Below are 16,110 nucleotides of genomic sequence, written 5' to 3'. Positions count from 1 at the left end.
GTTTGTCACTGTTACAGTTTTGAATTTTTGTGTTATTGTTGTTTTTACTGTTACTGTTTTTGTAGAGGTAAGTGTTGTTGTCATTGTAATTGTTTTTGTTAGTGTTACCGTTTCTGTTATTGTTGGAGTTATGTTAATTTTTTTGATAGTGTGTAATGTATATATGTGTTTAAGTTGAGGTGTTTTTTGTTATGTTTTGAGTGTTTTTGGTTGTTTTTTGATTTGTGTTATTATTGTATTTGTGTTGTAAGTTGTATTGCAGTTTTTGTTATAATTTTTGATGTGTTTTGTATGTTATGTTGTATTGTGTTTTATAGTGTTTGTGCAGTTTTGATTTTAAGGTGTATTGTAATTGTAATGGGTAGTGTTATCTTCTGTGTAAGGTATGGTGTTTTGATTTTTTTGTGTTTTATGATTTTATTTAGTTTATACATTTTTGTTTATGTTTTTGTTGTTGTTATTGTTCTTTTTGTATGTCTTTTCTTGTTTGATTTGGTGTGTTTCAACATATGTATTTTAGAGTGCTTTGTTGTTACTTGTGTTTTTGGTGTTTGATGTTTTTGATCTGGGTTTTGATGATTTTTTTGTGTTTGCAGTCTGTGTATTTAGTTGAAAGTTATGTATGTTATCTGTGATTTTTTTGTTATGTTTTCTGAGTTTAGTTTTCTTTTGATATTTTTGATTTATTTAGTTTGTGTTGTAGTTAGTGTTTTGTTTCATAGTGGTTGTAATTTTTTTTTGCTATTTAAATTTTTTTTGTAGTGTATAATAAAGTGGATTGTTTGATTTTATGTAATTTAGTTTTTTTGTGTGATTTGTTGATGTTTCGTTGATTCTGTTGTAGTTTTTAGTTTTGTTTTCTTTGAATGTTGTTAGTGTCAATTATTTAGTTTTTGGTTTTTCATTTTGATGTGTTATTGTTGTGATAGTTTTGTTAGTTTTATATTTATTGGAAGTGTAATTTTTGAATTTTTAGTTGTAATGTGTTTGTTGTTTTTGTTTTGTTTGTATGTTTTTATTTTATTTTTTATTGATTTTAGTGTGTATGGTTTTGGTATTTTTTTTGTTTGTTGTGTTATGGTTTTTGCAGTTGTAGATTTTGTTGTGTTGTGTTTTGTTTTGTTTATTTTTTGGGTTTTATTTTATGTTTGCATGTATTTTGAGTTTGTGTGTTGTATTGTTGTGTGTATTTGAGGTAGTTTGGGTTTTTTTAGTTTTTTTTTTGGTGTTGTTGTTTGGTTTTGTTTTTTTTTGTATTTGTTTAGTTAGTGTCTTTTCTGTTTTTTGTGCTGTTTTTTTTTATTTGGAGAGTTTTTTTCTGTGTTGTCTTGTATTCTGTTTGTTTTTTTATTGGTGCTTTTATTTTTGATTGTGTTGTGTGATGTTGCTTTGTTTTTTCATAATGTAGTGTTGTTGTTGTTTTTGTTTTATGTATTTGTGTTTTAGTTTTGTTTTTGATGGTTTGTTGGTTTTGTGGTGTCTTTTTTGTTTGTGGAGGTGAAAAAAAATTTTTTACCTAATTTGCATATTTAATTGGCTCATTTGCATAATTGGGTAATAATTTCTATGACCAGGGGGAGTAGTCTCTAATTGTTGATTGTTTATTTATTAATTAGGGAGTACTCCCCCGGTCATGGAAATGTGGTGGGTTAGGGTAGATGTGGTTTGTTTATATGTGTAAATAAAAAGAATAAAAATAATAAGTCTGGTGCAGCAGTAGGGCTTTGGATGCTCAGGGGGAGTACATGAATTGGATATTTTTTCTTTTTTTATTTAACTCCCCTTAAGCATCCAAAGCCCTACTGCTGCACCTAAAAAACCAAATAATTTATTGTGTTAAAAAAAGAACTATTTCTACCTGCCATGCAAAACAAACTCTAGAGTAAAAACACACTCAAATACATTCAACCTGAACAATCGGTCAACTCAAACTCCAACACACACACAGCACAAGACAGAAACAAAGTCCAGCACACACACAACACAAGTCACAGACAAAGTCCAGCACACACACAACACAAGACAGACACAAAGTCCAGCACACACACAACACAAGACAGACACAAAGTCCAGCACACACACAGCACAAGACAGAGACAAAGTCCAGCACACACACAACACAAGTCACAGACAAAGTCCAGCACACACACAACACAAGACAGAGAGAAAGTCCAACACACACAGCACAAGACAGAGACAAAGTCCAGCACACACACAACACAAGTCACAGACAAAGTCCAGCACACACACAACACAAGACAGAGACAAACTCCAACACACACACAAGACAAGACAGAGTCAAAGTCCAGCACACACAGCACAAGACAGAGACAAAGTCCAGCACACACACAACACAAGTCACAGACAAAGTCCAGCACACACACAACACAAGACAGAGTCTAAGTCCAGCACACACAGCACAAGACAGAGACAAAGTCCAGCACACACACAACACAAGTCACAGACAAAGTCCAGCACACACACAACACAAGACAGAGACAAAGTCCAGCGCACACACAACACAAGACAGAGACAACATGCAGTGCACACTCACAGTCACAAAGTACACCCTCTCAAACTGAGGTACATGCACAAAACATCAACCTGTCACTCCACTCATACCAAAAAAAGACACTGGACAACAAAAAGACATGTCTGCTTTATTACCTTTGTGATGGCCCTGAGGTAGGACTAACCTCCTCAAAGCACATAGTAAGGCATCATAAATAGTTATTTGATACAAGCCAACAAATGACAAACTGGTTTTCTAAACACTGTTCCATGATCACAATTCCCATAACATTAAAAATTCTGCCTTATTACAGCTTTTAGGCATAATGTATCACATTACAGAAGGCTAAAGAGAAAATCATTACTTCTGATACAGAGCCATTACAGCATTCCTCATCCAACAACAAGCATTAAACAAACTCCCGTTTCATATGTACATTTGAGCACGCAGCAGAACAGACTCCTCACCATTACAACTTTTTTTACATCATTTAGTCAAAATTGACACACCAAACATCAAACACACACCTTCAATACACTTTCAAGGTATTACAATGAGAACACATTCAAGGTATTAAAATTATTTATAACACATTGGAGATATTGCAATTAGAACAAAACACAGAAAACCCAACTCACCTTTTCCAGAGCTATTCTCACATCCCATTACAGAGGATAACACACTTCTATTACAACCCTGTCCCTGTCCTCAGCCATTTACTCACACTACTCCTAGGCCAATCACAAACACCTTCCTGGGACCTCTCCCTAAACAGGCCTCCTAATAAGGACCAACCATGACCACTATCCGGAACAGGTGTCACCAGAAAGGCTATTCCTGGGATCCTCAACAAATACCCTGCCTCTAAAACCACCATCCCACACTGACCTGAATATGAACATGGGCAATTAACTTGACTGCACCAAGCACTATGGACCTGGACTTAAACACACTCCTGAGGGCAGTGGATGGACACATGGCAAAGGAATCCCCTGGCTGGGGTTTTAATAATCTATTTAAATTCATTTTTTTTTCCCTTTTCATGTAAATTTAAAAAAAAAACCCTACAAAATAAAACCTACAACCCCAAAACACAGTCATACCAGATCACAGAGCTAAACCACAACACTCACTCAGATACCAAACCCACCACACACTCACACAGCAACCATTCTCCCAGCTGGCACGCTCACCACACATCCGCATCACCCATCAGAAACAACATTCCCAGGAGGCTCTAAACACTCCCTGCCTGCCAAAACACCAAACTCGGCCAAACCCACATCCAAACTTTAGCAATGAACATCACCTCATTAAGAGGCCAGAACCATGGGGAAAAAAACAACCCAGGCCGGGGGGAAAAAAACCACACCCAGCTGAGGTTTCTTTACTCTATTTTACATTTTGAATTTACCTAAAAAGAAAAAACCATTAACCTGCAAAGAAACATATACAGGACCAAAACACTTTCAGTCCAAGTCACGCAGCTAACCACACCGCTCATACACCTGGAAACACCACCGCACGCTCACGCTGCACTACTTCTCCCGGTGTGCCGGGACCCAGTCTCCTCATGACCCCTCAGGAACGCCGTTCCCGGAAGCCTCAAAATTGACCCTGCCTGCCAAAACCCCGGCCCACTGGGCGCCCACGTCCAAACCTTGGCGACGAACGTCGCCTCGCTGAGCGGCCGGGACCGGGGAAAAAAAAAAACCCAGCCAGGGGAAAAAAAAAAAATCCCCCGGCTGGGGTTTTTTTTATTCTATTTTAAATTTTAAAATTAGCTGAAAAGAAAAAACCTTGAACCTGCAAAGAAACATATACAGGACCAAAACACAACCATTCCAAATCACTCAGCAAACCACACCACTCATACGCCTACCAACACCACCACACGCTCACACCGCAGCCCTTCTCCCCATGTGCCGTAACCCCGTCTCCACACGGCCCCTCGGGAACGCCGTCCCCGGAAGCCTCAAAAATGACCCTGCCTGCCAAAACCCCGGCCCACTGGGCGCCCACGTCCAAACCTTGGCGACGAACGTCGCCTCGCTGAGCGGCCGGGACCGGGGAAAAAAAAAACCCAGCCAGGGGAAAAAAAAAAAAAATCCCCCGGCTGGGGTTTTTTTTATTCTATTTTAAATTTTAAAATTAGCTGAAAAGAAAAAACCTTGAACCTGCAAAGAAACAAATACAAGACCAAAACACAACCATTCCAAATCACTCAGCAAACCACACCACTCATACGCCTACCAACACCACCACACGCTCACACCGCAGCCCTTCTCCCCATGTGCCGTAACCCCGTCTCCACACGGCCCCTCGGGAACGCCGTCCCCGGAAGCCTCAAAAATGACCCTGCCTGCCAAAACCCCGGCCCAATGGGCGCCCACGTCCAAACCTTGGCGACGAACGTCGCCTCGCTGAGCGGCCAGGACCGGGGAAAAAAAAACCCAGCCAGGGGAAAAAAAAAAAAAAATCCCCCGGCTGGGGTTTTTTTTATTCTATTTTAAATTTTAAAATTAGCTGAAAAGAAAAAACCTTGAACCTGCAAAGAAACAAATACAAGACCAAAACACAACCATTCCAAATCACTCAGCAAACCACACCACTCATACGCCTACCAACACCACCACACGCTCCCACCGCAGCCCTTCTCCCCATGTGCCGTAACCCCGTCTCCACATGGCCCCTCGGGAACGCCATCCCCGGAAGCCTCAAAAATGACCCTGCCTGCCAAAACCCCGGCCCAATGGGCGCCCACGTCCAAACCTTGGCGACGAACATCGCCTCGCTGAGCGGCCGGGACCGGGGAAAAAAAAACCAAGCCGGGGGAAAAAAAAAAATCCCCCAGCTGGGGTTTTTTTATTCTATTTTAAATTAGACATTTACCTGAAATGCAAAAAACATTAACCTGCAATAACAAGTAACTACAAACCCAAAACACAATATTACCACATCACACAACTCTAACACACCACCCATACACCTTCCAAAACCACCGCACCATGACACCACACCCATTCTCTGCCCTTCTTGCCCTGTGCCATCACCCCATCTCTGCATAGGCCCTCAAAAACACCATTCCCGGCACCCTCTAAACTCACCCCGCCTGCCAAAACCCCACTCCCAGCCAGGCCTCAGTCCGTACGTTAGCGACAAACATCACCTGCTGGAGCCACCGGAAACAGGGGAAAAAAATCCCATACGGGACGGGGGGGGGGGGGGAAAAACCCCCCAGCTAGGGCTCTGATTCTTTACCTTCAGAATTTACCTGAAAAGGGAAAAAATTTTTGAACCTCCAAGGACAAATAACTAAAACCCCAAGCCACATTCACTCGAGATTTCACACTACCCGAACATGCTGCATGTCATCTACCGCAACGACCCTTTTAAGTACATGTCTCAAGCTATTTGTCAGGACAGAAAAACAGTTTGGACTTAATTCCCTTGCCATCCTTCACATAGTTCTTGACCACGATGATCTGTTCTTCCATGGCTTCCCAATCATGGCAGTTACCACAAGTCTGTTCCTCTGACGATCTGGAACTCAAACTCACCCGACGTCTCCGTCGCTAAGCGCTGACGACGCCCACGACCCTGCCGACACCGCTTCGTCTCGGGTAACCGACTCGGGGCGCGGCCGACTGAGAGCGGTGTCGGATGGCTCACGCTGTGATGTCGTGCAATGTGATGGCAAGGGCCGCTATTGCTGGCTAAGTGAACAAAGTATGACAATCAAAATCGGCTACAACTTGATTCAGAGTAATTTCTACATGGACAGGAGATGCCAAAGGCTAGAGGGAGGCCTTTCCATTGAGTCGTGAGGTTCAAAATGGACACCCTCGCTTTCTAAACTCCACCCCGGACAGAAGACTAGGTGCGGCTGGATCCAAACGTAGCCACGCGCTGGGTCTACAGCGCGACTCCCAGACTCACAGAGGATAGGGGAAAGACCTAAAATATTATATTTAGATAAGGCCAAAGGATTGTATGTTTACAACTCATTCCTTATATCACTCAGCCTGATTTGCAGAATTGCATCGCTCTACACCTCAACATCCCTACCTCCCTTCCAGGGACGTAGGGACAAGTGGGTTGATGAGGCAAACACCATGAAAATGAATAACCAAACAGAGCAGTAGAGCAGGAAGGCTGACTGGAGCTGCTGCTTCTGCTAAAGTCCCAGGCAAGAATATAAATCCCTGGGTATTTATACCCTTACAAACTATTCACCCACCCCTCTAGATTGACAGTCAGTGCAGCAGCAATAGCTGAGTCTGGTCTCCTTGCTTCTCAGTAGATCCTCTGCGCTGATCTCAGACTGGACTTGGCTCCTCGCAGCCGTAGATTTTGTTTACCGTCCGTAGGATCTTCCTGCCAGCCTCAAATGTGGCATTTTCACACAAATAAACCTAGGTCTTCAAAAAAGTGTAAAGCAGACCTTATCCCACAGGTGTTGATCAGAGTCTGTAGCTTCTTTTGTTACCATCCAAAAAAAAAAAGCTGTAACTGAGTGTTACATAGCCTAACAAAATGCCTTTTTACAAGTAAGTGACTCATATTGACAACGTGATCACCTGCAAAGAAAAAACATTTCATTAAAACACACTTCATCTCTGAAAAAAGAGCACACCACAGAAAACACTAGTCAATGTCATTAGTAACAACACCAAAACACCACTAAAAGGACTATTGACTCCCCTGCCCACAGCTACTCCATCCCAAATTACTGCACGACCTTTGCCTACACGATTGAACATGTCAGCATATGAACCGTGGACTCCTAGACATCAGTCCACCCACCCCTAACTGCACACGTCAGGGCAGAGTGGCTCCGAGCCAAAAGCGCACCCGCTCAGACAGACTCTCCACAGAACATTATAGACAACATGATGGCAATGCCACCAACAACACCCAGCGATGAGAACGACTCCAAACCAGACACACATTGATCAAAAGAACCTGCAGGGAGGCACTGGTGTACAAGGAGCCTCCACTGCAACCCCAGAAAACAAAGGAGCCAAAATTCAGGGCCCCTTACAAAACGGCGGCACTGGCGCAAACACACAGAGACGGCGGCACTGGCGCAAACACACAGAGACGGCGGCACTGGCGCAAACACACAGAGACGGCGGCACTGGCGCAAACACACAGAGACGGCGGCACTGGCGCAAACACACAGAGACGGCGGCACTGGCGCAAACACACAGAGACGGCGGCACTGGCGCAAACACACAGAGACGGCGGCACTGGCGCAAACACACAGAGACGGCGGCACTGGCGCAAACACACAGAGACGGCGGCACTGGCGCAAACACACAGAGACGGCGGCACTGGCGCAAACACACAGAGACGGCGGCACTGGCGCAAACGCTTCGATATGCTGGGAAGAAGTGCCAGTCCCCAAGACTGGATGGGTAGAGAGCAGAGCTGCCAACACAGCCCTCAACGACACCATAACACACAACTGACCAGAAACATCCAAAACACAAGAACCTTCCACTCTTTCACCTGCCGATAGGACAAAACCGGCACCCAATTGGCACTACGACAATCGGAACCGGTGTTGCAGATCCCAGAATGGCACCCGAGTAAACTTTCGTGCCCCTCGAACGCAACGAGACCCCAGGATCGGCTGACAGGCGCAAGGCAGGCTTCCCGAACTACACCACAACGCAGACGCAGGCTGGAGCTGCCCTGCCCGGCACACGCTGGCATCGCACTGTGAAATTCCCTAGACCCTTCACCTGCCCAAAGGAGACTGTTCCTGGATAACCCTTGCCCCAAACTGAACTTTACTCCCCTCCCTGCAGTTTTCAGCCCGTTCTCAGCACCCCAGCCTCCACTTAGCTTTCAGAGGACCAAGAAACTGAATCCATCTTCAACAAAAGAAAACACCACGTGCGCTGACAAGGATATTCCAGCATCGCCAGGTTCCTCCTCAACATCTACAGCAACACAAGAAAACACACACACACTAAGCAGAGCGAGCACACAGTATAAAGGCACAAGGCACAACTTCCCTCTGACACCACACACCGCCCCACCTGCTTACCATGCTCAGCTCACCTCTTTCCTCACTGTTTCTTGCCAAGTTGTCCCTCTGCATCTGAAATCAAGGTATTCAGCAAGTCACCCAGATGCTCATGAACATCTTGACTATCCAACAGGTCTGCTTTCTGTTTAGGAATCCCACCAGAAGCTCTAATTAGGTCTCCAAAACACTGGAGAAGGGACAGTCCGCTCCCCTGCCCACAGCTACTCCATCCCAGATGACGGCTCAACCTTTGCCAATGCAGTTTAACGTGTCAACAGATTAACCGTGCACCCCTAGAGCTCCATTCACCCACCCCTGACTCCACGCCTCCGGGCACAGCAGCTCCAAGCCAAATGTGCACGTGCACAGACAGACGCACCTCAAAACATTATAGACAACACATCAACAGCACCAAAAGTGCTGTATAACAAGAACTACTCCAAAACAGAGACTACATCAATCAAAAGAAACTGCAGAGAGGCAGCAGTGAGGCAAGGAGTCTCTACTGCAACCCCAGAAAAAAATAAGAGCCCAACATCACGGCCCCTTAAGAAATGGTGGCACTGGCACAAACACGCAAGGCTGCTGCAAAACTAAGAACTTCTTCCCAGCATCTTAAAGTGCCAGTCCCATAGACTGGATGCATACAGAGCACAACCGCTGATGATGCGGCCCAGAACTACACCGTAAACCACAACTGACCAGAAACATGAAAAATGAAACCACTACCCACACTTTCGGCTGATGATACAAGAATCCAGGACCCAATTGACACCAAGCCAATTGGCACTGGCATTCCAGATCCCGGGATGGCACCCGAGATACATGCTGTGCGCCTGGAGCGCAACGAGACCCCAGGATCATCGGACAGTCACGAGACAGGCTTCCCAAACTACACAATGCAGACAGAGGCTGGAGCTGCCCTGCCCGCCACACCCTGGCATCACACTGTAAAGGTCCCCAGACACTTGACCCACCCAAGGGGAACTGTTCCTGGACGGCCCTTATCAGAACTTAACCCCAACCCTGCGATTCCCAGCCCCTTCCCAGCCCCCGTGCCTCCACTTAGCTTTCAGAGGGCCGAGGGACCTAACCCATCTTCGACGAAGAAAACGCCACACGCGCTAACAGGGATCTTCCTGCATCGCTGGGTTCCTCTTCAACATCTACAGGAACACAAAAAAACACACGCTCGTTAAGCCGTACCGGCACACGGTGCCGTGGGGTAGACTCCGACCCCTTCCGCGACACCCACCTCCCGCTCAGTTCCACGGCGTTCCGTGCCACGGGCGCGGTCACAAACCCTCATCGCTTGTGACGCCTAAGACGGCGAGAAACAAAAAGATCCGTAGCTCTTCGAATAAATCCCTGGCCCCACGCTCCTCCTCGCCCCTACCACGGCTCCGTGCTCACCTTGCCAGAGGAGCTGCGCTGCCGATACCCAGCTTTCCACTTTGCTTCGCACCTAGAGAACATAGAAACGACCAAACTTAGCTGGAGCCACACAGCACAGCTTCCTGCTCCCACCACGCACCGACCTGCTTGCTTACGGCGCTCGGCTCGCCTCCTCCGTCGCTCTTTCGTGCCAAGTTGTCCCTCTGCATCTGAAATCAAGGTATTCAACAAGGTAACCAGAAGCTCATCAACAGCTTGACCATTCCACAGGTCTGCTTTCTATTCAGGAATCACACAATAAGGTCTAATTGAGTCCCAAAAACCACTGCGGTACGGACTGTCCGCTCCCCTGCCCACAGCTACTCCGTCCCAGATGACGGCACAGCCTATGCCTACGCAGGATAACATGTCCACAGATCAATCGTGGACTCCTAAAGCTCGGTCCACCCGCTCCTAACTCTACACCTCCGGGCAGAGCAGCTCCGAGCCAAATGCGCACGTGCTTAGACAGATGCTCCACACAACACTATAGACGACCCGACAGCAATAACACCAAAAATGCTCCACAACAAAAATAACTCCAAATCAGAGACGGCAACGATAAAAATAACCTGCGGGGAGGCAGTGGTGAGGCGAGGAGCCTCTAATGCCACCCCAGAAAAAAAAGGAGCCGAACGTCACGGACTCTTACGAGACGGCAGCCCTGGCGCAAACATGCGGAGACGGCACAAATACGAGAAGCTGCTGCAAAACTTAAAACCTTCAAGATGCTGGGAAGAAGTGCCAGTCCCTTAGACTGGATAAGCAGAGATGAGAGCTGCTGTTGCAGCCCAGAACTACACCATAAAACACAACTGACAAAAAACATTCAAGATACAAGAACCGTGTACCCTTTCGACTGCTGATACAAGAAAACCAGCAGCCGATTAGCGCTACGTCGATCGGCACCGGCTTTCCAGACCCCGGGATGGCGCTTGAAATGACTTTCTTGCCCCTGGAACACAATGATACCCGAGATCGTCTGACAGACACGAAGCACGCTCCCCAAACTACACGACAACAGACGCGGGCTGGAGCGGCCCTGCCCGGCACACGCTGGCATCGCACTATAAAGTTGTCTGACCCCATTTCTCTGCCCAAAGGGGACTGCCCTTTTCTGTCTCAGAACTTAAAACCCTCCCTGCGATTCCCAGCCCCTTCCAAGCCCTCGTGCCTCCACTTAACTTTTAGAGGGCTGAGAGACCAAATCCATCTTCAACAGAGGAAAACACGACGTGGGCTAACGGTGATCTTCCTGCAGTTGTCACTTTCCCCGTCACCACCTACAATAAGGAAAGCAAAGACATACGTACAATTAAGCACCCAAATAATATTTGTCAGTACTAGACTACAAGTCATTGCTCACTTTGGCTGAGTTCAAGGAGATACATTTGAATGTTCTACCAGGGACCACTGCAAAGGTTCTGGAGACAAGACACTCTACTAGGAGAAAAGATTACATTAACAGCTATTAATACAGCAATACAAACCAAAAAACAACACTCCATCTTCATCGTGGTCAGGAATTATTGGAAAATGCAAAACACGTGGAACTGAATCAACATATGAAACATAATGACAAACCAACTTTCTACTACAGCTACTACTGAACCTTTCCTACGCCCGAAGCTCTCACCTCAAAGGGACTCCTCCGCTTCTCCTAAGACGGCTGCCCACGTAGCTTAAACGGCTCAAAACCTGCCGACTGCCGAAGGAGCGACAGAGAACCATCACCAAAGCGGTCCTGGAACAGAATGAGCTCCCTGCCAGGGGACTGGGACTCAAATACCCTGAGCCTCGCCCACCCCTTCCCACAATCCCCTAGGAAAGGGGAGGGATCAATCACCCCAGCCCCACCCACCACCTTATCAAATTACCTAGAGTCTCACTTGAAATGACAGCACCTGCACTTTATTACTGCTCTTGCATCAACAATGAGACTCAGTATGGAGACCAACTTAGAATTTCTAGGGAGCAGATAAAAAATAAGATACAACAACTGACACTCCATCTTCATCGTGGTCAAGAATTATTGGAAAATGCAAAGCACCTGGAACTGAATCAACAAATGAAACCTGATGACAAACCAACTTTCTACTGCAGCTGCTACTGAACCTTTCCTGCGCCCAAAGCTCTCACCTCAAAGGGACTCCTCGGCTTCTCCTAAGACGGCTACCCACGTAGCTTAAACGGCTCAAAACCTGCCGGCTGCCGAAGCAACGACAGAGAACCATCACCGAAGCGGTCCTGGAGCCGAATGAGCTCCCTGCCAGGGGACTGGGGCTCAAATACCCTGAGCCCCGCCCACCCCTTCCCACAATCCCCTAGGAAAGGGGAGGGATCAATCACCCCAGCCCCACCCACCACCTTATCAAATTACCTAGAGTCTCACTTGAAATGACAGCACCTGCACTTTATTACTGCTCTTGCATCAACAATGAGACTCAGTATGGAGACCAACTTAGAATGTCTAGGGAGCAGATAAAAAATAAGATACAACAACTGACACTCCATCTTCATCGTGGTCAAGAATTATTGGAAAATGCAAAGCACCTGGAACTGAATCAACAAATGAAACCTGATGACAAACCAACTTTCTACTGCAGCTGCTACTGAACCTTTCCTGCGCCCAAAGCTCTCACCTCAAAGAGACTCCTCGGCTTCTCCTAAGACGGCTACCCACGTAGCTTAAACGGCTCAAAACCTGCCGGCTGCCGAAGCAACGACAGAGAACCATCACCGAAGCGGTCCTGGAGCCGAATGAGCTCCCTGCCAGGGGACTGGGGCTCAAATACCCTGAGCCCCGCCCACCCCTTCCCACAATCCCCTAGGAAAGGGGAGGGATCAATCACCCCAGCCCCACCCACCACCTTATCAAATTACCTAGAGTCTCACTTGAAATGACAGCACCTGCACTTTATTACTGCTCTTGCATCTACAATGAGACTCAGTATGGAGACCAACTTAGAATTTCTAGGGAGCAGATAAAAAATAAGAAACATGATGACAAACCAACTTTCTACTACAGCTCCTACTGAACCTTTCCTGCGCCCGAAGCTCTCACCTCAAAGGAACTCCTCGGCTTCTCCTAAGACGGCTGCCCACGTAGCTTAAACGGCTCAAAACCTGCCGGCTGCCGAAGGAGCAACAGAAAACCGGCACCGAAGCGGTCCTGGAGCGGAATGAGCTCCCTATCTGAAGATTGGGGCTCAAATACCCTGACCCCCGCCCACCCCTTCCCACAATCGCCTAGGAAAAGAGAGGGATCGGTCACCCCACACCCCACCCACAACCCTTATCAAATTACCTGGAATCTCACTGAAAATTACAGCACCAGGACTTTATTACTGCTATTGCACTTGCAATATGACTAAATACAGATTTCAACCTAGATTTCCTAGGAAGTAGATAGAAATAATTATATTGCTAATACGATTGTGTATTGAAATTCCCTATAAAAGCGGGCAGAGGTCAGTGTCAAATGTCAGAGGTCAGCACGGAAGGGTCTGAAATCAATAGACATATGTCAAGGATCATAGCTGAAAGGGCACATGTAGATGGTCAGGGAAACAGACTCAAAATGCAGTGGTCAAAGATCTAGTGTCAAAGGTCCAGGGTCAAAGGTGGAAAGTCATGGGATCAAAGGACCACAAATATCAAATGTCACCAGAGGTGAAAACGTCACCCAAGGTCAAAAGAACACCTGAGATCAAAAGGTCACCAGAAGTCAAAAGCTCACCAGAGTTCAAAGGTCACCGGGGTAAAAAGTCACCAGATGTCAAAGGTCAGGGGGTTAGCGGTCAACAGAGGTCAAAGGTCACAGGAGGTCAAAGGTCACCGGGCGTCAAAGGTCACCAAGGGGTCAAAGGTCACCAAGGGGTCAAAGGTCACCGGAGGTCAAAGGTCACCAAGGGGTCAAAGGTCACCAAGGGGGTCAAAGGTCGCCAAGGGGTCAAAGGTCACCAAGGGGTCAAAGGTCACGGGAGGTCAAAGGTCACCAAGGGGTCAAAGGTCACCGGAGGTCAAAGGTCACCAAGGGGTCAAAGGTCACCAAGGGGTCAAAGGTCACCGGGGGTCAAAGGTCACCGGAAGGTCAAAGGTCAACAAGGGGTCAAAGGTCACCAAGGGGTCAAAGGTCACCGGAGGTCAAAGGTCACCAAGGGGTCAAAGGTCACCGGAAGGTCAAAGGTCACCAAGGGTTCAAAGGTCACCAAGGGGTCAAAGGTCACCGGAAGGTCAAAGGTCACCAAGGGGTCAAAGGTCACCGGAAGGTCAAAGGTCACCAAGGGGTCAAAGGTCACCAAGGGGTCAAAGGTCGCCGGAAGGTCAAAGGTCGCCAAGAGGTCAAAGGTCACCGGAAGGTCAAAGGTCACCAAGGGGTCAAAGGTCACCGGAAGGTCAAAGGTCACCAAGGGGTCAAAGGTCGCGGGAGGTCAAAGGTCACCGGAGGTCAAAGGTCACGGGAGGTCAAAGGTCACGGGAGGTCAAAGGTCACCGGAAGGTCAAAGGTCACCAAGAGGTCAAAGGTCACCGGAAGGTCAAAGGTCACCGGGGGTCAAAGGTCACCGGAGGTCAAAGGTCACCAAGGGGTCAAAGGTCACCGGAAGGTCAAAGGTCACCAAGGGGGTCAAAGGTCACCAAGGGGTCGAAGGTCACCGGAAGGTCAAAGGTCACCAAGGGGTCAAAGGTCACCGGAGGTGAAAGGTCACCAAGGGGTCAAAGGTCACCAAGGGGTCAAAGGTCACGGGAAGGTCAAAGGTCACCAAGGGGTCAAAGGTCACCGGAAGGTCAAAGGTCACCAAGGGGTCAAAGGTCACCGGAAGGTCAAAGGTCACCAAGGGGTCAAAGGTCACCGGAAGGTCAAAGGTCACCAAGGGGTCAAAGGTCACCGGAAGGTCAAAGGTCACCAAGGGGTCAAAGGTCACAAAGGGGTCAAAGGTCACCAAGGGGTCAAAGGTCACCAAGGGGTCAAAGGTCACCGGAAGGTCAAAGGTCACCAAGGGGTCAAAGGTCACCGGAAGGTCAAAGGTCACCAAGGGGTCAAAGGTCACCAAGGGGTCAAAGGTCACCGGAAGGTCAAAGGTCACCGGAAGGTCAAAGGTCACCAAGAGGTCAAAGGTCACCGGAAGGTCAAAGGTCACCTGAGGTCAAAGGTCACCAAGGGGTCAAAGGTCACCGGAAGGTCAAAGGTCACCAAGGGGTCAACGGTCACCAGAGGTCAAAGGTCACCAAGGGGTCAAAGGTCACCGGAAGGTCAAAGGTCACCGGAAGGTCAAAGGTCACCAAGGGGTCAAAGGTCACCGGAAGGTCAAAGGTCACCGGAAGGTCAAAGGTCACCAAGGGGTCAAAGGTCACCAGAGGTCAAAGGTCACCAAGGGGTCAAAGGTCACGGGATGGTCAAAGGTCACCAAGGGGTCAAAGGTCACGGGAAGGTCAAAGGTCACCAAGGGGTCAAAGGTCACCGGAAGGTCAAAGGTCACCAAGGGGTCAAAGGTCACCAAGGGGTCAAAGGTCACAAATGGGTCAAAGGTCACCAAGGGGTCAAAGGTCACCGGAAGGTCAAAGGTCACCAAGGGGTCAAAGGTCACCGGAAGGTCAAAGGTCACCAAGGGGTCAAAGGTCACCAGAGGTCAAAGGTCACCAAGGGGTCAAAGGTCACCAAAGGGGTCAAAGGTCACCAAGGGGTCAAAGGTCACCGGAAGGTCAAAGGTCACCAAGGGGTCAAAGGTCACCGGAAGTCAAAGGTCACCAAGGGGTCAAAGGTCACCAAGGGGTCAAAGGTCACCGGAAGGTCAAAGGTCACCAAGGGGTCAAAGGTCACCGGAAGGTCAAAGGTCACTGGAAGGTCAAAGGTCACCAAGGGGTCAAAGGTCACCAAGGGGTCAAAGGTCACCGGAAGGTCAAAGGTCACCAAGGGGTCAAAGGTCACCGGAAGTCAAAGGTCACCAAGGGGTCAAAGGTCACCAAGGGGTCAAAGGTCACCGGAAGGTCAAAGGTCACCAAGGGGTCAAAGGTCACCGGAAGGTCAAAGGTCACCGGAAGGTCAAAGGTCACCAAGGGGTCAAAGGTCACCGGAAGTCAAAGGTCACCAAGGGGTCAAAGGTCACCAAGGGGTCAAAGGTCA

General features: G+C 47.8%; 1 long non-coding RNA gene across 1 annotated transcript; it reads right to left on the bottom strand.

Annotated features, from left to right (window-relative positions):
• Positions 1-9,616: 9,616 nt before the first annotated feature.
• Positions 9,617-10,168, bottom strand: LOC135575322 (uncharacterized). Its single transcript, XR_010465853.1, has 3 exons — positions 10,091-10,168; positions 9,966-10,017; positions 9,617-9,718 (listed from the first exon to the last, which is right to left on the bottom strand). It is a non-coding gene; the product is annotated as an uncharacterized LOC135575322 (long non-coding RNA).
• Positions 10,169-16,110: the final 5,942 nt, after the last annotated feature.

This window comes from Columba livia, chromosome 13, assembly GCF_036013475.1.
Source record: "Columba livia isolate bColLiv1 breed racing homer chromosome 13, bColLiv1.pat.W.v2, whole genome shotgun sequence".
Taxonomy (NCBI): domain Eukaryota; kingdom Metazoa; phylum Chordata; class Aves; order Columbiformes; family Columbidae; genus Columba; species Columba livia.
Note: the sequence above shows the minus strand (reverse complement) of the source record. Positions and strands in the feature narration are given on the sequence as shown.